The sequence below is a fragment of the Leucopleurus acutus genome (assembly GCF_964270905.1).
Source record: "Leucopleurus acutus genome assembly, chromosome: 1".
NCBI classification, from domain to species: domain Eukaryota; kingdom Metazoa; phylum Chordata; class Mammalia; order Artiodactyla; family Delphinidae; genus Leucopleurus; species Leucopleurus acutus.
In genome coordinates, this window is record NC_139142.1 from 74,763,733 (window position 1) to 74,785,779 (window position 22,047).

Genomic DNA, 22,047 nt, shown 5'->3' on the forward strand with positions numbered 1-22,047 from the left:
AGTAGAACAGTGAGTGAAGGTACTTGCTATGAGCAAATAGGTTATGGAATGGGTAATGGAAATGGTAGTTATAAATACCACCTACAATCATGTGGTCATTTGCAGAAACAAGAACTATAATACTTATGAAAATTTCTTTTTCATTTTGATATGAATATGGTTATGTATACATTAACCATTTTTAAATCTCTCCCCTACTTGTCTGCCTGTGGTAACATATGATGTGCAAGTATAAGTTTATCTCATATCTCATTGTATCTCACTGGTTAAGATGCAGGATTCAATGGGACAGTGAAAATGAGGTATAAGAGGAAAGAACACCACCCCAAAATGGATAAATTAACTTGGTGTACTCTCTTCGGGAGAGGGTTAGCTTGGTTTTGGTTGAATGGGGAATAACTGCATCTTATTAACAGGAAGCATAGTTTTGCTGTTGTGTTTATTTGAAAGTTGTGTTGTTAAAAGAGGTATAGATGGGTGACAGTTGACATAGAGGGTACTGTAGTAGCTTTGTAATGTCTCGACTATCTGGAAATCTATGTCCCAGAATTTGCTTCCCTGTATTGTTCTGGGTTAGGGTTGGCCACAAAAAAGACTTGCACAAGGTTTAGAAGGTAGTTGTCATGAAGTAGCCACATTTTTTATGCTCTGCTGGTTGGTGCAGGGCTCCAGGAACTGGGCAACTCACACATGTGGCTGCTGATGAACTAGCTCATCTTATTGTTGACTCACAACTCCTCTACCGCCCACCCGATCTCCTCCTCATCTTCTCTTTGTCTTGGACCAAGTATGCGTGTAGCATGAGGGTAAATGACACCCACTTCTCCTTGAGGTCACCCACCATTGTGAGACTGAAGGAGGTGAGAGACAGACAAGTTTTAGTGTGTCTTTGTGGGTACCATTGTCCTCATGGGTTCTAGTATCCGTACATGTCACAGTCTGTCCATGCTTTTGTCCACATCCAACTTTCCTTCCCAAATGACACTCTAACTAACAGTGAATTCAGGCTCAACACCAGATGCAAAGATAACAGCTTTGTATAGACCCCTCCACCAGCTCTACCTGTTGCATGAGTGCTATTCTCTACAGTGAGCCTCTTATTCTAGATTACTTGTAATTTGCTTCTCTGATTGTACCCTGACACAAAGTCTAAGGGGAAAGGACTAAGGAAATGATTTTCATGACCATTTCAGATAACTAGACCCAGGTTTGTGATGTGAGTGTCTTTAGGTGGAACTGCCACTTTAAATTATCATGGAGCAAATTTTCAACATTAGACAATTTTACACATGTTCTGTGTGATGGACTTAAAGTCAAAAATTCAAGACTGAGTATGTATTAGTAGAAAGTTACTCTGGACATGTGTTCCCAAGTGAGATAGCAGGAGATTTTATTTAGAATTAAATCTCCTGATCCAGACCACAGATTAAGCAACCACAGGACTACCATTTCTTGTCTGGCATCTGCAGGTGTGCCTTTCAGCGTGGCTCCCGCAGCAAGGGGGCTCTCTCTTATTGAGCTCTGGGGTTTTTGTTTGGCTTTTCCTATTACTTCAAGCACTGTGAGGTCCCAGAGAGCACAGAAGTAGTTTGCAGAATCTTCCACCAGTAAGGCTGAAATGGTGAGGCTGATGAATTTATGTCTTTCCTGAAAGTTTACAGAATAGCGGCCATTCTTTGCATTTTGGTCAGAAGAAATCTGATGAATAAGGAAAGTCATCTCTCCACTGGGAAGCTGCTTATACCAAACAATAACGTACCAGCTCAAGCTTGTTTCATACTGACAGCTCAAGGTGACCGCCTCCCCTAGCTGACTGGATATGGCTGGCTGGACTTGAGTAACTTTCTGGACCGCACCAAATCCTGTGGGAAAAAATCAGAAAACAGAGCTGAAGTAGTGAACAAAATAATGTAGGAATTAGACTAATTTAGGACCCAAAGAAAAACCAAATTGAAATCATGATAAGCTTTCTTTTCTCCAATCCTCCTTTCCTCCCCAAGTCCATGTGAAGTACCATGTGCCTGTGTGCAGTCCTTTCAACCTGAACATTTGTACCCATATTTGGAACCATCCCTACCAGAGAAGATGAAGGCCAGGAATACCCAGGGCAGGCTGGAGAGCACCATGTGGCAAGAATTCCCCTGCACATATGTTTTCAGTTCTGCCTCAAGCTGAGAGTTCAGTGTCTTTGAGGGCCTAGCAGCACATATACATAGAACCTGGGTTCCTGTGTCACTCCTCCAAACAGGAAGTAGGGTGTTATGTTCATAGACCACGTGGTCAGTGCACAGATGGGGAAAAAGTCTGGCTCACCACAAAACTATGTTACTTTTCTTCCCACGGTAATTGTTAGGCAGTATCTGAAAAGGAGCATGGAAAAATTAGTATTAAAGTTTTGAGCTGAGGGGAACTACAGATTAAACAGGTTGACACGTGTTGATAATTATAGAGCAGAATAATTTTGCCAGTCCATTTAAAATAGAATTTAGTATAGGGTATGCACCCTTCTTGTAATCTACTTACTGGTCATTCATTTAGCCTCTCTTTACTTTTCTCCATTCTGAATCAGTGGAGTTCTTTTAAAACTCACAGATTTTCAGCTTTCTTGGTGAAAAGCAGTATTATCCAAAATAATTAATGTATCTCTTTTTTTTAACCGGGTTCTAGGGCTCTATTTAGATTTTTCACTAAATAAAGTTACTTTAACATGAAATGTTAAAAAATCAGCCCCTCAGGTTTTCAGAATCTATTCAGTTTTTTATGTTTTCATGAAATTATAACAGGAATAATATATTCTTTTGAAACCTGACATTGAGTCTTATTTATTAGACTTTGAGGAAGATCAGCATATTCCAGATATTCAGTCCTGTTGCCTCCCCAGGTAGAACTGTACTTAGTAGATCATGTGTCCTATGCTTGTCTTCATGTCATATTTTCTATCCCATTGGTCCAAAGTGTTCAGTCTCACTTGTGAGGAGCTGATTATTTTTCTCTTTGTAAAATAAAGTCAAGATAAGCACGCCAGATCTTTCTGTGACACAATGCTATAATGCACTCCTACAAAACATGTTATCTACAGGCTGTAAACACTCAGTACATGTCAATGCCACAGAAGTTGGTAACTGACGTTTTGTATACTGTTACACGTTCTTGTGGAATGTAGCTGTCAATCTTCCATTTGGTTTCATTGTTTTAACGGAAGAATTAAAAGAACCAAAGGCAAATAGACAAGTAGAAAAGAAAGTACAGACAAGGTCTCTAAAACAGTGCTAGTCCTTTGACTTTAAGGTCAAAATAACTCATTAATGAGTGTCGCAGGGCTGAGAGTGTATTTTTAGTTGAGACATCTACTCCTCTGTCCCATTTCACCTCTGAGTGCTGACAGGCAGCTGACGCCCTGGTTTGCAATTATGTGTAGCTAAGCAGAGGAGAGCCATGAATGCCCACAGCAGTCTGGGGAGCAGCATAATGGCAGGATTTCCCCCTTGTTGAAATGGCCCTGCTCTGAGTTCCTGACAGTAAAGGTGCAAGGTCCCTCAGCTGCACTATAGCAGCTGTCTCTGAAATGTAGTTTCTGGCTGGATCAAGTCTGAATGTGTATAACACCCAGGTTGGGAGATTTGGCCTGCCTTAAACATTGTGCTCCCTTTCCTTGTGGTTTAATGATAAATGATTATATATAGTAAAGGACAGTCCAGTGATCAATATTGAAGGACATATGGGAAGGAGATTTATTACTTCAAATTTCCAAATTTAGTAAATTAATCTGTGATGGAATCTGAAGGGCTTACCAGAAACAAATTCATTATGAATCATGCTGTGTTTGCAAATATTCATTCATGTTCTTCTGATTGTTTTCTTGCCTCCAATTTCGATTCTAAGGTGAAATATGTTCACTGATCCTCAACTTCCCTACAAAAGATAAGCCAGAAGCCATCACCCCGCTTCCTTCCTACATACCCGCCAAATCATGGGAACTGGTAACTTCACAACAGCAAATATCACTCAGACAAATGAGAACAAAACAGGGTTCTGACTTCTGTTATATCTCCAGTTGTGTATTGGAATAACAAATGGTAGTGGCAGTAAAATCATATTCACTTGTGATGTAACTCTATGCTTAACTTATTAGAAGTTGTAGGAAGCAAGGCTCCACAGGTCCTCTAAATCCAAATATTTAGCCATGTGTTTGTCATGAGTGCACATATATTGTTTGGTGCAATTCTATAATTATTGTTATAGTTGTCACGAAGACAAAGCTTCTCATAACATACTGTTTAATCAGTGAAAATATAAAAACTATTAACAGTATGAATGCTTTCCAAAATAAAAATATTTCCTTCTCTTGACATTGAAGGATTGAAGATTCTTTTCCATTTTATCCTGAAATTTCATCTAATGAAGTTGTTTATGCCAAATGATCAAATTTCAAGCATTTTATTTTTGTTTCAGCACCTCATAAAGAAACCCCAATGAGAATAACTGAGGTATTCTGTTGTAGATTGTCTTCAGACTCTCCTTGATTCCTTTATGGGAATTCCAAATTCACATATCATATGAGGGCACAGAATCACTACTGGAGTTCCCAGATCTTCCCTAGTCCCTCCCTGTGACATCCTTGATGACTGTTTTCTCATGCTGACCATGCATTCCCATCTAGGCATTATATCTTATTTTAATCTTGTATATTTCATTCAAGTGAAAGCTACTCTTACTCATATATACATTCTACTCCGAAGTTGTTATTAAACTGTTCAAACTACTAGAAAAAAAGCAAAACGAACTTTGAGAGCCAGAGGAATTCATATAGTGACATCTTTTCTTAAAATTTTTCAACTATAGTCATCATGCTGTACATTGCATCCCCAGGAGTAATTTATCTTTAACTGGAAGTTTGTACCTGTGGAACACCTTCACAGACTCCCACCCCCATCCCCACTGATTCTGAGAATCACCAATCTGTTCTCTGTACCTATGAGTTCTGCTGTGTGTGTGTGTCTGTGCCTGTGCTTTAGATTCCACATACAAGTGATTTCATACAGTATTTTTTTAATTTTAATTTTCATACAGTATTTGACTTTTTCTTCACTTAACATTATGCCCTCTAGTTTCATCCATGTTGTAAATGGCAGGGTTTCTTTTTTTTTTTTGATGACATTATCCTTGTTCATTCATCTGTCAATGGACACTTAGGTTGTTTCCGAGTCTTGGCTATTGTAGATGAGCTGCAATGAAGAGATATCTTTTTGAGATGGTGCTTTTATTTCCTTCAGGTATATACCCAGAAGTGGAAATCCTGGATCGTATAGTAGTGCTCGTTTTAATTTTTTTGAGGCATCTCCATACTGTTTGCCATAGACATTGCACTCATTTACATTTCCACTGACAGTTCACAGAGTTCCCTCTTTTTTACATTCTTACCAACACTTCTTTCCTTTTCTTTTTGATAATAGCCATTCTGACAGGTGTAAGGTGATACCTCATTTTCATTTTGATTTTCATTTCCCTGATTATTAGTCATGTTGAGGATCTTCTAATTCACCCATTGGCCATTTGTATGGCTTCTTTGGGAAAATGTTTATTCAGATGATCTGCCTATTTTTTAATCAGATTGGTTTTTCTATTGATCATATGATATTTTAATATATTTTGATATTAACCACTTAGCAGATATATAATTGGAAAATATTTTCTCCCATTCCCTAGATTGCCTTCTCATTTTGTTCATGGTTTCTTTTGCCTCACAGTTTGATGTAGTCCCACTTGTTTATTACTGCTTTCGTTGTCTTTGCTTTTGGTGTCAAATACAAAAAATCATTGTCAAGACTGATGTCAAGGAATTTGTTCTGTATGTTTTCTTCTAGGAGTTTTATTGGGTTAGGTCTGTGTTCAAGTCTCTAATCCAATTTGAGTTGATTTTTGTGTATGGTGTAAGAGAAGTGTCCAGTTTCATTCTTTTGCATAGGGCTTTCCATTCTTCTTAACCCCATTTATTGAAGAGACTTTCCTTTCCTGAAAGTATATTTTTGGCTTCTTTTTCATAAATTAATTGACTATGTACACATGGGTTTATTTTTACTTTTATTTTTTAACATCTTTATTGGAGTATAATTGCTTTACAATGTTGTGTTAGGTTCTGCTGTATAACAAAGTGAATCAGCTATATGTATACATATATCCCCATATACTCTCCCTCTTGCATCTCCCCCTGACCCTCCCTATCACGCCCCTCTAGGTGGGCACAAAGCACCGAGGTGATCTCCCCGTGTGATGCAGCTGCTTCCTACTAGCTATCTATTCTAGATTTGGTAGTGTATATATGTCAATGCTACTCACTCACTTCATCCCAGCTTACCCTTCCCCCTCCCTGTGTACTCAAGTCCATTCTCTACATCTGCGTCTTTATTCCTGTCCTGCCCCCAAGTTCATCAGAACTTTTTTTCTTTTTTTTTAGATTCCACATATATGTGTTAGCATACGGTATTTGTTTTTCTCTTTCTGAATTACTTCAGTCTGTATGACAGACTCCAGGTCCATCCACCTCACTACAAACAACTCAATTTCGTTTCTTTTTATGGCTGAGTAATATTCCATTGTATATATGTGCCACATCTTCTTTATTCATTCATCTGTCCATGGACATTTAGGTTGCTTCCATGTCCTGGCTTTTGTAAATAGGGTTTCAATGAACAGTGTGGTACATGCTTCTTTTTGAATTACGGTTTTCTCAGGGTATATGCCCAGTAGTGGGATTGCTGGGTCATATGATAGTTCTGGTTTTAAGGAACCTCCATACTGTTCTCCATAGCGGCTGTATCAATTTACATTCCCACCAACAGTGCAAGAGGGTTCCCTTTTCTCCACACCCTCTCTAAAATTTATTGTTTGTAGAATTTTTGATGATGGCCATTCTGAGCGGTGTGAGGTGATACCTCATTGTAGTTTTGATTTGCACTTCTCTAATGAGTAGTGATGTTGAGCATCTTTTCATGCATTTGTTGGCAATCTGTATATCTTCTTCGGAGAAATGTCTAGTTAGATCTTCTGCCCAGTTTTGGATTGGGTTGTTTGTTTCCTTGATATTGAGCTGCATGAGCTGCTTGTATATTTCGGAGATTAATTGTTTGTCAGTTGCTTCGTTTGCAACAAAATATTTTCTCCCATTCTGAGGGTTATCTTTTTATCTTGTTTATGATTTCCTTTGCTGTGAAAAAGCTTTTAAGTTTCATTAGGTCCCATTTGTTTATTTTTGTTTTTATTTCCATTTCTCTAGGAGGTGGGTCAAAAAAGATCTTGCTGTGATTTATGTCAAGGAGTGTTCTGCCTATGTTTTCCTCTAAGAGTTTGATAGTGTCTGGTCTTACATTTAGGTCTTTAATCCATTCTGAGTTTATTTTTGTGTATGGTGTTAGAAAGTGTTCTAATTCATTCTTTTACATGTAGCTGTCCAGTTTTCCCAGCACCACTTATTGAAGAGGCTTTGTTTTCTCCATTGTATATTCTTGCCTCCTTTATCAAAGATAAGGTGATCATATGTGCGTGGGTTTATCTCTGGGCTTTCTATCCTGTTTCACTGATCTAGACTTCTGTTTTTGTGCCAGTACCATACTGTCGTGATTACTGTAGCTTTGTAGCATAGTCTGAAGTCAGGGAGCCTGATTCCTCCAGATCCATTTTCCTTTCTCAAGATTGCTTTGCCTATTCAGGGTCTTTTGTGTTTCCATGCAAATTTTAAAATTTTTGGTTCTAGTTCTGTTAAAAAAAATGCCATTGTTAGTTTGGTAGGGATTGCATTGAATCTGTAGATTGCTTTGGTAGTATTGTCATTTTCACAATGTTGATTCTTCCAATTGAAGAACATGGTATATCTCTCTATCTGTTTTTCCATCTGAAGAAATCTGTTTAATTTCTTCCATCAGTGTCTTATAGTTTTCTGCATACAAGTCTTTTGTCTCTTTAGGTAGGTTTATTCCTAGGTATTTTATTCTTTTTGTTGCAATAGTAAATGGGAGTGTTTCCATAATTTCTCTTTCAGATTTTTCATCATTAGTGTATAGGATGCAAGAGATTTCTGTGCATTAATTTTGTGTCCTGTTACTTTACCAGATTCATTTATAAGCTCTAGTAGTTTTCTGGTATCATCCTTAGGACTCTCTATGTATAGTAGCATGTCATCTGCAAACAGTGACAGCTTTACTTCTTCTTTTCCGATTTGGATTCCTTTTATTTCTTTTTCTTTTCTGATTGCTGTGGCTAAAACTTCCAAAACTATTTTGAATAATAGTGGCGAGAGTGGACAACCTTTGTCTTGTTCCTGATTTTAGAGGAAGTGGTTTCAGTTTTTCACCATTGAGGATGATGTTGGCTGTGGGTTTGTCATATATGGCCTTTGTTACATTGAGGTAAGTTCCCTCTATGCCTACTTTGTGGAGAGCTTTTATCATAAATAGGTGTTGAATTTTGTTGAAAGCTTTTTCTGCACCTATTGAGATGATCATATCGTTTTTATCCTTCAGTTTGTTAATATGGTGTATCACATTGATTGATTTGCATATACTGAAAAATCCTTGCATTCCTGGGATAAACCTCACTTGATCATGGTTTATGATCCTTTTAATGTGTTGTTGGATTCTGTGTGCTAGTATTTTGGTGAGGATTTGTGCATCTATGTTCATCAGTGATATTGGTCTATAGTTTTCTTTCTTTGTGACACCTTTGGTTTTGGTATCAGGGTGATGGTGGCCTCATAGAATGAGTTTGGGAGTGTTCCTCCCTCTGCTATATTTTGCAAGAGTTTGAGAAGGATGGTGTTAGCTCTTCTCTAAATGTTTGATAGAAATCGCCTGTAAAGCCAACTGGTCCTGGGCTTCTGTTTGTGGGAAGATTTTTAATCACAGTTTCAATTTCAGTGCTTGTGATTGGGCTATTTATATTTTCTATTTCTTCCTGGTTCAGTCTCAGAAAGTTGTGCTTTTCTAAGAATTTGTCCATTTCTTCCAGGTTGTCCGTTTTATTGGCATGTAGTTGCTTGTAGTAATCCCTCATGATCCTTTGTATTTCTGCAGTGTCAATTGTTACTTCTCCTTTTTCATTTCTAATTCTGTTGATTTGAGTCTCCTTCTCTTTTTTCTTGATGAGTCTGACTAGTGGTTTATCAATTTGTTTATCTTCTCAAAGAAAGAGCTTTTAGGTTTATTGATCTTGGATATTGTTTCCTTCATTTCTTTTTCATTTATTCCTGATCTGATCTTTATGACTTCTTTCCTTCTGCTAAATTTGGGGTTCTTTTGTTCTTCTTTCTCTAATAGCCTTAGGTGTAAGTTTAGGTTGTTTATTTGAGCTTTTTCTTGTTTCTTAAGGTAGGATTGTATTGCTATAAACTTCCCTCTTAGAACTGCTTTTGGGGCATCCCATAGGTTTGGGGTCATCGTGTTTTCATTGTCATTTGTTTCTAGGTACTTTTTGGTTTCCTCTTTGATTTCTCAGTGATCTCCTGGTTATTTAGTAGTGTACTGTTTAGCCTCCATGTGTTTGCATTTTTTACAGTTTTTTTCCTGTAATTGATATCTAGTTTCATAGTGTTGTGGTCAGAAAAGATACTTGATATAATTTAAATTTTCTTAAATTTACCAAGGCTGGATTTGTGACCCAAGATGTGATCTCTCCTGGAGAATATTCCATGAGCACTTGAGAAGAAAGTATTCTGTTGTTTTGGATGGAATGTCCTATAAATGTCAATTAAATCCATGTTGTTTAATGTGTCAATTAAAGCTTCTGTTTGCTTATTTATTTCCATTTTGGATGATCTGTCCACTGCTGAAAGTGAGGTGTTAAAGTCCACTACTATGATTGTGTTACTGTCAATGTCCCCTTTTATGGCTATTAGCATTTGCCTTATGTATTGAGGTGCTCTATGTTGGGTGTATAAATATTTAATTGTTATATCTTCTTGGATTGATCCCTTGATCATTATGTAGTGTCGCTCTTTGTCTCTTGTAGTCGTCTTTATTTTAAACTCTATTTTGTCTGATATGAGAATTGCTACTCCAGCTTTCTTTTGATTTCCATTTGCACGGAATATCTTTTTCCATCCCCTCACTTTCAGTGTGTATGTGTCCCTAGGTCTGAAGTGGGTCTCTTGTAGAAAGCATATATACAGGTCTTGCTTTTGTATCCATTCAGCCAGTCTATGTCTTTTGGTTGGAGCATTTAATCCATTTACATTTAAGGTAATTATCAATATGTAGTTCCTATTCCCATTTTCTTAATTGTTTTGGGTTTGTTATTGTAGGTCTTTTCCTTCTCTTGTGTTTCCTGCCTAGAGAAGTTCTTTTAGCATTTGTTGTAAAGTTGGTTTGGTGATGCTGAATCCTCTTAGCTTTTGCTTGTCTTAAAGGTTTTAATTTGTCTATCAGCTCTGAATGAGATCCTTGCTGGGTAGAGTAATCTTGGTTGTAGGTTTTTCCCTTTCATCACTTAAAATATGTCCTGGCACTCCCTTCTGGCGTGCAGAGTTTCTGCTGAAAGATCAGCTGTTAACCTTATGGGCATTCCCTTGTATATTATTTGTTGTTTTTCCCTTGCTACCTTTAATATTTTTTCTTTGTATTCAACTTTTGATAGTTTGATTAATATGTAAATTGGCGTGTTTCTCCTTGGATTTATCCTGTATGGGACTCTCTGCACTTCCTGGACTTGACTGACAATTTCCTTTCCCATATTAGGGAAGTTTTCAACTATAATCTCTTCCAGTATTTTCTCAGTCCCTTTCCTTTTCTCTTCTTCTTCTGGGACCCCTATAATTCGAATGTTGGTGCATTTAATTTTGTGCCAGAGGTCTCTGAGACTGTCGTTGATTCTTTTCATTCTTTTTTCTTTATTCCGCTCTGTGGTAGTTATTTCCACTATTCTCTCTTTCAGGTCACTTACCCGTTCTTCTGTCTCAGTTATTCTCTATTGATTCCTTCTAGAGAATTTTTAATTTCATTTATTTTGTTGTTCATCATTGTTTGTTTGCTCTTTAGTTCTTCTAGGTCCTTGTTAAACGTTTCTTGTATTTTCTCCATTCTATTTCCAAGATTTTGGATCATCCTTCCTATCATTACTCTGAATCCTTTTTCAGGTAGACTGCCTATTTGCACTTCATGTTTTTTACTCTGGTGGGTTTTTCCCTTACTCTTTCCTCTGCTGCATATTTCTCTGTCTTCTCATTTTGTTTAACTTACTGTGTTTGGGGTTTCCTTTTTGCAGGCTGCAGGTTCATAATTCCCCTTGCTTTTGGTGTCTGCCCCCATTGGATAAGGTTAGTTCAGTGTCTTGTGTAGGCTTCCTCGTGGAGGGGACTGGTGTCTTTGTTCTGGTGGGTGGGGTTGGATCTTGTCCTTCTGGTGGTCAGGGCTGTGTCCAGTGGTGTGTTTTGTGGTGTCTGTGAGCTTAATATTATTTTAGGCAGCCTCTCTGCTGATGGGTAAGGCTGTGTTCCTGTCTTACAAGTTGTTTGGCATAGGGTGTCCAGCACTGGAGCTTGCTGGCCATTGGGTGGAGCAGGGTCTTAACATTGAGGTGGAGATCTCTGGGAGCACTCTCACTGATTGATATTACATGTGGCCGGGAGGTTTCTAGTGGTCCAATGTCCTGAACTCAGCTCTCCCACCTCAGAGGCTCAGGCCTGACACCAGGCCGGAGCACCTAGACAACAGGGGCTTATATTTGGACTCTCCATTCTGCTCCTTTGATCAATGTGTCTGTTTTTATGCCAGTACCAGTGTTTTGACTACTATAGCTTTGTAATATAGTTTGAAATAAGCAAATGTGATGCCCTCAGTTTTGTTCCTCTTTCTCTAGATTGCTTTGGCTATTGGTGGTCTATTTTGGTACCATACAAACTTCAGGATTTTTTTGTTCTATTTCTGTGAAAAGTGCCATAGAATTTTGACAAGGATTTCATTCAATCTGTAGATTGCTTTGGGTACTATGGATATTTCAACAATTTAATTTTTTATGTCCATGAGAACAAAGTATCTTCCCATTTATTTTTGTCTTCTCAATTTCCTTAATCAATGTCTTATAAATTTCAATGTACAGGTCTTTCACTTCCTTGTTTAAATTTATTCCTAAATATTTTCTGTTTGGTGCAATTGTAAATGGAATTGTTTTCTTAACATCACCTTCTGATAGTTTGTTAGTAGTATGTGGAAACACAACTGATTTTTGTGTATTGGTTTTGTATCCTGCAACTTTACTGAATTTGTGTATTCGTTCAAACATATACTGACATCTTGTGGGCACGTCTCCCACTGCTAAGCCAAATGATGTGATTTTCTTTTCTCTTTCTCTTTTTGTGTATGAAAAAGTGCACATTAAGAACTGGAGTAGGAAGTCTGTATGCTGTTTATTTTCGGTTGAACAACGTTTAGTTCATAAGCAAGTTAAAAGATTTTTCTAATGGAATTTTTATTGGCATTTCTGTGGCCTATTCAGGAAGAACACCAAGTCTTATACAGCCTTGAGAGGAGGGGGAAAGTCTCTCTAAATGACAAGAAAGATGGGGCTTCCCTGGTGGTGCAGTGGTTAAGAATCTGCCTGCCAATGCAGGGGACACGGGTTCGAGCCCTGGTCTGGGAAGATCCCACATGCCACAGAGCAACTAAGCCTGCGCTCTAGAGCCCGTGACCACAACTACTGAGCCCTTGTGCCGCAACTACGGAAGCCCAGGCACCCTACAGCCCATGCTCCACAAGAGAAGCCACCGCAATGAGAAGCCCGCGCACTGCAACGAAGAGTAGCTCCCGCTCTCTGCAAGTAGAGAAAGCCCGTGCGCTGCAACGAACACCCAACACAGCCAAAAATAAAATAAATAAATTCATAAAAATTTTAAAGAAAAGAAATACTTTTAAAAAAATGACAAGAAAGAGTAAATGAGACTCAGATAGAGAGGGTGATGTGCTCAAAGTGACTGAGAAGGTTAAGGTCAGATCCTAACCTAGAAGCCAAGTTGCCCGATTCTCTGGTCTCCTAAAATGTTTCTAGGGATCATGTGTTAATAGGAGGGCATTTATAGACGGCATGTCTTGGTATAAAGGAAACAATAGACCTGGCACTCACCCTTACGCTCCAGAAACCCTGTTCATAACTGGTCTTTCCCCATTCTCTGCGTGTGCCTAGCGGCCCCAACACAGAGTGGACTGGCCAGGAGGAGAGAAAGGAGGGAAAAAAGGAAAGAGACTGTAAGAAAGAAGGGGGAGTAGACTTGAAAACGTTTTCTTGTTATCTTCTCAAGTTTAAGAGAACTAAAAGAGATTGAGGAAAAATAATTCTCTTCCCATTGGAAAAAAATTACACTTTTCTTTGTTCCTACAAAAAATTGACAAAAATGGATCAATTAAGCTGGAAAGCTGCATAGCCACTTCCTGTCTTCCTCTTTGTGTGTCATCCAATTTGAAGTAGCAAGAAAACCTTTCATAATGGATTGGGACAAGGCCAGGAATCATTGAATGTTTGGAAGCTATGCCCAGACTATTCTGCTTATAACAAAGAGAATAAAATATATCATTTGTCATAGTTTCCACATGACTTCAATATTGCATGTGAGCTAATTACTCTTTCCCCATCTGATCAGGGACGTTACTGACAGAGATACAGCAGGCCCCTCTTGTGACTAAACACATGAATGCCATCAGCAGATCCCAGGCAAGTCCACCTACCAGCTTTTGTAAAGTTACTGTACGGATAATGGAAGAGAACAGCTTAGATGTGTGTCTCATGTTACAGATTGGACAGTTTTGGTCATTTAAGTTTTTAGAATGATCACTGTGTGTCACAAGACAATTGTTGCAGTATTTACAGAGTTTTTGCTTTTTTTCATTTTTAAAACCACATGATGTTTCCTTCATTCAGGCAGATGGGTGATTCTCACCTCATCACTTCAAGGAAAGGATGTACTGCTGGGAAAAAAAATATAGCTGCCTTGCTTACCATTTTATTTCAAAAGTTTTAGTCCTATAGGCAAATCAAAGGACAAGCATCAGTTACAGATTTAGGAGATGATACACTGAAATAATACAAGTTAGCCTACCTGAGGCAAAATAAGCATTTTCTAAGTGGAGCAAGGGGGAGAGGAGAGAGTATCCGAGTAAAGCAAGGAGGCATAAGTATCGATGGGTCCAAGAGGAACATTGAACCTTGTCCCCTAGAGACATCTTGGAAAGAAAACCACAAGACCTCTGGGCCACTTTCATGTATTAAATAAATCTCAGTGCAGCCCTGGTTAAAACTTCCATCTTCATTTCTCTCTTCTGCTCTTTGAACCTGAGGCTTGACTCCTGGCTGCAGTAAGGTCAGCATGGCTTGCTCTGTTCTCTTCCTCTGCCTTTTTTCTTTGGTTCTAATTCCCTTGAGGTTAGGGAAGAAACAAAAATTAAGAAGAATTTTTTTAAAATGGCAGACACTTTCTCATTTAACTGGTGTGCACCTTTGGGTGTCACTGCTTTTCTGCCCAACCACTGATGGCCTCGATGTGCGAGCATCCCTGTGAGAGAGCAGCCGGGGACCCTCAGGAGCCTCCTCAAGGCAGGATCTCCCCCTGCCTGTCAGATCCCATTCAGGAAGCACTCCCCATGGCCTCTTGTCTCCCCTTTTCCTGGTGGAGAACTGGCTGATGACTCAGGCCTGCTGCCTTCAGAGGTGGCACCTGTGGGACACAGCACTCACTCCTCCTCACCGTGCCTCATGGAGACACCCAGGCAGCCCCAATGCTGCCCCCCTTCACTGTACCATCCTTCTCTGATTTCCTCATCTTCTGCTTAAGTACATGCAAAAATAGATCAAAATCTGCTCCAGAAACAGATATCCAAAGACAGAATGCCATGCAGTTTTGTTTTTACTCCAATGATCTCTGTCTTTAAAAGCAAGTATTTTAGGATAGCGATGTCTGAAGTGGCTCATGGGGAAAGTGGAACACTCTGATGATACTCTTCTCCTGACTGCTCCATCCCTCACATCAGCCAAAGAAGTGAAGGTCAGGGGTTGCAGGGTCTGTACAGTTGCTTCTTCATAAATCCTAGAGTGCCTGGCTGTGAGTTGTTCTTAATGGAAAATGGTGAACGCTTAATGCCTCTTGGTCCCTAGTTCTGGGTCCCAGCTGCCAAATTTGTGACAATGAAAAATGCTCCAGAGTACATCTTATTCATCTAAATGGAAAAAAAATCTCTTTGATTCTATAAGTGATTCTAAATAAAGGTTTCTAATTCTTAAGACAAAATAAAAAAATATACATATATAGTCCAATATTTTATATTGTGTAATTTATATATATTATAATTAAATATATTCCAATAATATTAGTAATATCAATTAATATTTACCAATTAGATGAGCTTGAGGAACAAAATTCAATAATAAGCCCTGCACCAACCAAGTCACCACAGATACAGGAAAAGCAAAGCCTGGCTGTGAGGATATGGCCGAAGATTAAACATGGTCATAAAACAATTATAAGTCATCAGTGTGGTCTCTCCTGGAAATTATTAGGAGAACTATGAAGGCAGAGGTTAGATAATTATTGTGCTATATTTTGCAATAAACAAAATTTTATCAGTGTTGTAAATTGCTTTCTTCAATATGAATTTTAAATATTGTAAAGAATCCAGAAGGAGTAAAAAGATTAATTAAAATTATGAAGTATAATATATTTAACCTTTAGAACAGAGGAGGAAATATTAAGAAATAACTGACTCATGGCCTTTAACATATAGAGAGGTTTTGTTTTTTAATTAAAAATAAAGAATGAAAACAAATAAACAACGAACACTTACAAAAATCTTTGATCCAACAGCGTCCATCATCATAACAATAGCCCTTGGCATAGAATTAAGACTTTCTCCATTTCACGTTTGAGTACCTGCAGTTACAAAAGGCATTCCACTAACAGCTGGCCTAGCTCATTAACGTGACAAAAACTTGCACTTACATCAGTTTTACACCAAATCTCACCATTCATTAAGCCATGGATAAATTTCTTTTTGCTGTTGTTGAAAACAAAAGTCATTACCTTGTTTATCATTAAAAAAGAGATTTTTTTTTTTTACTAATCAAAATAGGATATGGTTTAATCAGAATAAGGTGTTACGTGCATTAGGTGTCCCCAGGTGGGTTCTGAGGTTCTCTAACCACCTAACATCTAAGTGAATACACAACACATACATTTTCATATCATCCATCCTCCTGAAATTCAGCAGGCTTCCATATTTTTCAGAGTTTTTCAGAGTAAAATCTCCCAGTCACTTGAACCAAACTCATCAAGTAACTCACTAAAAAAGTAAACCCCCAACCTCATGCCAGACCTATTGAATCAGAATCTGTTGATCAGAATAAGACATTTTTTCTTCATGTGATTCTTAAATGTACAGTAAAGTTTGACAAATACTGTCCAATTGGTTAACTCTGGAGTTTTTATTTTTTAATCTCATCTTATATTGCCTGCAGCATTTACTTTATCTCAGAAATCCCTTCATCTTTAAACATTCTTAAGCCTTAGTTTACCTCAACTGAGGATGGGTTAATATTACTTTGCGGTTTTTAGATTATAAAATGAGTTGTAAAGTGCTTAGCAATGGACTTGGCATATGGTAAGTGTTCCATAAATGATAATAAAGATGATTGTGGTAATGATGCGAATGACAAAATAAGGGCAGGTGGAAACAAGGATCCCATGATAATTCTCTGATCTCTTTCCCTGAACACATTGGGCAGACTTTAAAGCTGTAAACCCAAAAGATTAAAATTAAACAAACCCAGATGGTGTGGATTAAAGAATACCTCTCTTTCCCTAAATCAGGAAATTTCCACTTCTGCTTTCCTTCTTTGTAGACCTTGCCTCTTCCCCTCCCCACACGGGAGGGGTGAGGAGGGCTGATTCTGTTGTTCGTAGAATTTATGAGTAGGAAATTAGTCCTTAGTCTAACTTAAAATGTAGGACTCAAGACTCCACTCACTCTGCTTATATTGCTTGCATTTTAAGTCTTTGCCTACCTGTGATAATAAACAAATCTAAGGAGAGCTAATTTAGTACGCTGTGATTGGCTACCTCTTTCTCTTTCTCTTTCAGCTCAGATACTTGAAAATCAAGTCAACCCTTGGCTAGTTTGAGGCGTGGCCTATCTCTCCTACTCATCCTTATAGGAATTCTGAGCTTGCTTTTCTGGATTCAGAAGGAATTAGGAAACTCCACTTAGGCCTAAACCTCAACCCACCTTTCCTGCTTTAGAGGTAATCAGGTCCTGGTTCAGCTGAAAGTCCTTCTTCACTTTCCATTTGTATTAAGCTAATACATATAAGCATCCTCAGGAATCTTCCCAGTGGTGAGCAGGGCAGGATTTGGCCAATCTTACGTCCCTGGAAATATCATCATGGCACATAAAATCCCCACTTCAAATGGAAATTACCACACATTTTAGTTGAATAATAATGAATATATGACATATCGAAACATGTGGGATACAGCAAAAGCAGTACAGAAGGTCCCTGACTTACGGTTTTCTGACTTTATGATGGTATGAAAGTGATATGCATTAAGTAGAAACCACACTTCAAATTTTGAATTTTGATCTTTTCCTGGGCTAGTATGATGCTCTCTTTTGATGCTGGACAGCTCCCAGCCAGTCACTGGATCACAAGGGTAAACGACCATCACACTAGTACCAAACGTAAAATAGATAGCCAGTGGGAAGCAGCTGCATAGCACAGGGAGATCAGCTCGGTGCTTTGTGACCACCTAGAGGGGTGGGATAGGGAGGGTGGGAGGGAGACACAAGAGGGAGGAGATATGGGGATATATGTATATGTAGAGTTGATTCACTTTGTTATAAAGCAGAACCTAACATGCCATTGTAAAGCAATTATACTCCAATAAAGATGTTAACAAAAACAAAACAAAACCGGTCTGAACCCAGACAACCACTCTGCTTTTTGTTTTCAGTACAGTATTCAATAAATTACATGAGAGAGTCAGCACCATATTATAAAATAGGGTTTGTGTTAGATAATCTTGCCCAACTGTAGGCTAATATAAGTGTTCTGAGCACGTTCAAGGTAAGCTAGGCTAAGCTATGATGTCCGGAGTTTAGGTGTATTAAATGCACTTTTGACTTAAGATATTTTCAACTTATGATGGGTTTATTGGGACGTAACCCCACTGGAAGTCAAGGAATATTTGTAATTAGAGGCAAATTTATGGATTTAAATTATATTTGTTAGGAAAGAAGAACTGTTGAGAATCAATAGTCAAACTTGCAACTCAAAGAAGTGGAAAAAGTAGCAAGATAAAAGAAAGTAAAGGTAGCAAATAATAAACTATGTGCGGAAATAACAAAATTGACCAACTTTCACAAGAAAAAACAAATATGTAAAGAACCCCTTACCCGTTAAAGTAACTGAATCCATAATGAAGGATTATTAAGTTTCTCCCATAAGTGAAACTATGCTTAGATGGCTCACTAGTGAACTTTCTGAAAATTAAAAAAAAATTATTAAAAACCTTGCACAAATTCTTCTATAGATAGAAAAGGAGCCATAAATTGCAACTTATCTAATGAACTATTATCATCTAGATACCAAAATCTGACCTAAACATTTTAATGAAAGAAAAAGTTGAATACCAGTATCACTCAGGATCCTGGACAGAATGAATAGTAATCTCTGCTGTCTGGCTGTGTCACAAGATTTCATTCTCCATAGGACTACTTGGAAAGAGGTTCTGGGTGCTAAGTAACTACTTCTTCGAGGAGAGGAAAACACCAAAGATGCCCTGATTCCAGAGCCCCAGCTGCAGGGTTTGTGTACAGGCTGCAGGTGCCTGGGGAGCACTGTGTCTCCACAGCACAGAGGTAAGTGGCTGAGTCTTCAGGTTTAGGGGCTGCGATGTGCAGAGAGCTTCCCTTCTTTAACAAGGTGGCTTTCAGTCTTTCGTTCTGCTTTTCGTTCTCAAATGAGTAAAGAAGGAAGAGAAGTTCGGGTCCCTTCCCAGGATCCTGTCTATACCACAGTAGCCCATTAAAATTGCTGACCGTGTAGCTGCAGTTGAGGATGAGACTGTCTCCCTCCTGGATTTTCAGGGTCTGAGGACTCTGCTCCACCTTGTCTTCTCCCCTCAACCCTGTTCAGGAAAACAAAATCAGAAATGAAACAAAGCTTTCAGTTCAGCAGTTTTGAAAAATTCCAACAAAAAGCCTGGGATGAGCTGAGACTAAACCCCTCTCTCTTTTCTCTCCAGCTTTGGATAAATGTGCCCTTATGGTTCTCATCTCTTAACCTCCAACTTACAGCCAAGCTGAAGCCACAAGACTATGAATGCACATTCCAGCATGTGCTCCATCCTGATATCACACTCTTGATACAATTTTAATGATTCCAAATCTTCTCCCCTGAGGAGCTGCTCCTGTGTCTTAGTTCTCCTTCTCTAATGCACGAGATAGCCTTGTGTTGGTGGCTCAGCCAATCAAGAGCAAATCCTCTAGTAGCTGTCATGCTTTTGACGGTTAAGGCACTGGAGGAATGAGAGGAATGGAACCACTGCCACCTGGTGGTCACAAACACAAACATCTCACAGGACCCACTCCATGCCCCCTACAAAGACAAAAATTGATGGGAGGACATTTTTTATATTGGTGGGCATAGTGCATATGAGGTTTAAAGTAGTAATCAGAAAACCCTTCTCTGCCTGCAATTTGAATCGTTTCATTTTTCCATGTTTGGCCTTTAAAGCTAAACTGCTACCAGAGGTTATAAAAGTTGAACCCAAGCATAGGTGTAATGGATTGTGTTTCTCTTTATAGTACACAAGAATCTCAGCAGGTGAGACCTTAAAAGGACTAGAGTGCTGAAAAAAGCGGGGGAATAGAATAGCTGTGGATATGTCTGGAGACCTCTTTGACAGAGAATTGGGAACATAAGTTAAGAAACCATTGCTTCAAATAATTTTATGCCTGGCTACAGGGACCAAGTGTAACTACAACTCAGGGTCACGAACTTGATAGATCTTAGGAGAACAGGAGGGAAGAGCATGGCAGAGGGAAAGCAGAGCTCTCCATTCTAGACCCTGGAGAGATCAGAACATCACAGGGCAGAGTGGGGAACAGGAAGATACGTATAGCAAAACTAGTATTGTTTAATTTGTTTGGTTCTATGACACTCTGTTGGGTTTTTTTTGTTTTGTTTTTACATCTTTATTAGAGTATAATTGCTTTACAATGGTGTGTTAATTTCTGCTTTATAACAAAGTGAATCAGTTATACATATACATATGTTCCCATATCTCTTCCCTCTTTCGTCTCCCTCCCTCCCACCCTCCCTATCCCACCCCTCCAGGCGGTCACAAAGCACCGAGCTGATCTCCCTGTGCTATGCCGTTGCTTCCCACTAGCTATCTACCTTATATTTGTTAGTGTATATATGTCCATGCCTCTCTCTCGCTTTGTCACAGCTCACCCTTCCCCCTCCCCATATCCTCTAGTCCATTCTGTAGTAGGTCTGTGTCTTTATTCCTGTCTTACCCCTAGCTTCTTCATGACACTTTTTTCCTTAAATTCCATATATATGTGTTAGCATACGGTACTTGTCTTTCTCTTTCTGACTTATTTCACTCTGTATGACAGACTGTAGGTCTATCCACCTCATTACAAACAGCTCAATTTCGTTTCTTTTTATGGCTGAGTAATATTCCATTGTATATATGTGCCACACCGTCTTTATCCGTTCATCCGATAATGGACACTTAGGTTGTTTCCATCTCCGGGCTATTGTAAATAGAGCTGCAATGAACATTTTGGTACTTGACTCTTTTTGAGTTATGGATTTCTCAGGGTATATGCTCAGTATTGGGATTGCTGGGTTATATGGTAGTTGTATTTGTAGTTTTTTAAGGAACGTCCATACTGTTCTCCACAGTGCCTGTATCAATTTATATTCCCACCACCAGTGCAAGAGGGTTCCCTTTTCTCCACACCCTCTCCAGCATTTATTGTTTCTAGATTTTTTGATGATGGCCATTCTGACCGGTGTGAGATGATATCTCATTGTAGTTTTGATTTGCATTTCTCTAATGATTAATGATGTTGAGCATTCTTTCATGTGTTTGTTGGCAGTCTGTATATCTTCTTTAGAGAAATGTCTATTTAGGTCTTCTGCCCATTTTGGGATTGGGTTGTTTGTCTTTTTGTTATTGAGCTGCATGAGCTGCTTATAAATTTTGGAGATTAATCCTTTGTCAGTTGCTTCATTTGCAAATATATTGTCCCATTCTGAGGGTTGTCTTTTGGTCTTGTTTATGGTTTCCTTTGCTGTACAAAAGCTTTGAAGTTTTATTAGGTCCCATTTGTTTATTTTTGTTTTTATTTCCACTTCTCTAAGAGGTGGGTCAAAAAGGAACTTGCTGTGATTTATGTCATAGAGTATTCTGCCTATGTTTTCCTCTAAGAGTTTGATAGTTTCTGGCCTTACATTTAGGTCTTTAATCCATTTTGAGCTTATTTTTGTGTATGCTGTTAGGGAGTGATCTAATCTCAAACTTTTACATGTAGCTGTCCAGTTTTCCCAGCACCACTTATTGAAGAGGCTGTCCTTTCTTCACTGTACATTCCTGCCTCCTTTATCAAAGATAAGGTGACCATATGTGCGTGGGTTTATCTCTGGGCTTTCTATCCTGTTCCATTGATCTATCTTTCTGTTTTTGTGCCAGTACCATACTGTCTTGATTACTATAGCTTTGTAGTATAGTCTGAAGTCAGGGAGCCTGATTCCTCCAGCTCCGTTTTTCATTCTCAAAATTGCTTTGGCTATTCGGGGTCTTTTGTGTTTCCATACAAATTGTGAAAGTTTTTGTTCTAGTTCTGTGAAAAATCCCAGTGGTAGCTTGATAGGGATTGCATTGAATCTGTACATTGCTGTGGGTAGTAAAGTCATTTTCACAATGTTGATTCTTCCAATCCAAGAACATGGTATATCTCTCCATCTATTTGTATCATCTTTAATTTCTTTCATCAGTGTCTTATAATT

General features: G+C 38.6%; 1 long non-coding RNA gene across 1 annotated transcript in view; it reads left to right on the plus strand.

Annotated features, from left to right (window-relative positions):
• The window catches only part of LOC309963025, a 169,137-nt gene extending 150,000 nt beyond the window's left edge, over nt 1-19,137 (plus strand). Inside the window, exon 4 of the long non-coding RNA XR_014326276.1 lies at nt 18,733-19,137. This is a non-coding gene — a long non-coding RNA (uncharacterized lncRNA). The remainder of the gene's footprint in view (nt 1-18,732) is intronic.
• Nucleotides 19,138-22,047: the final 2,910 nt, after the last annotated feature.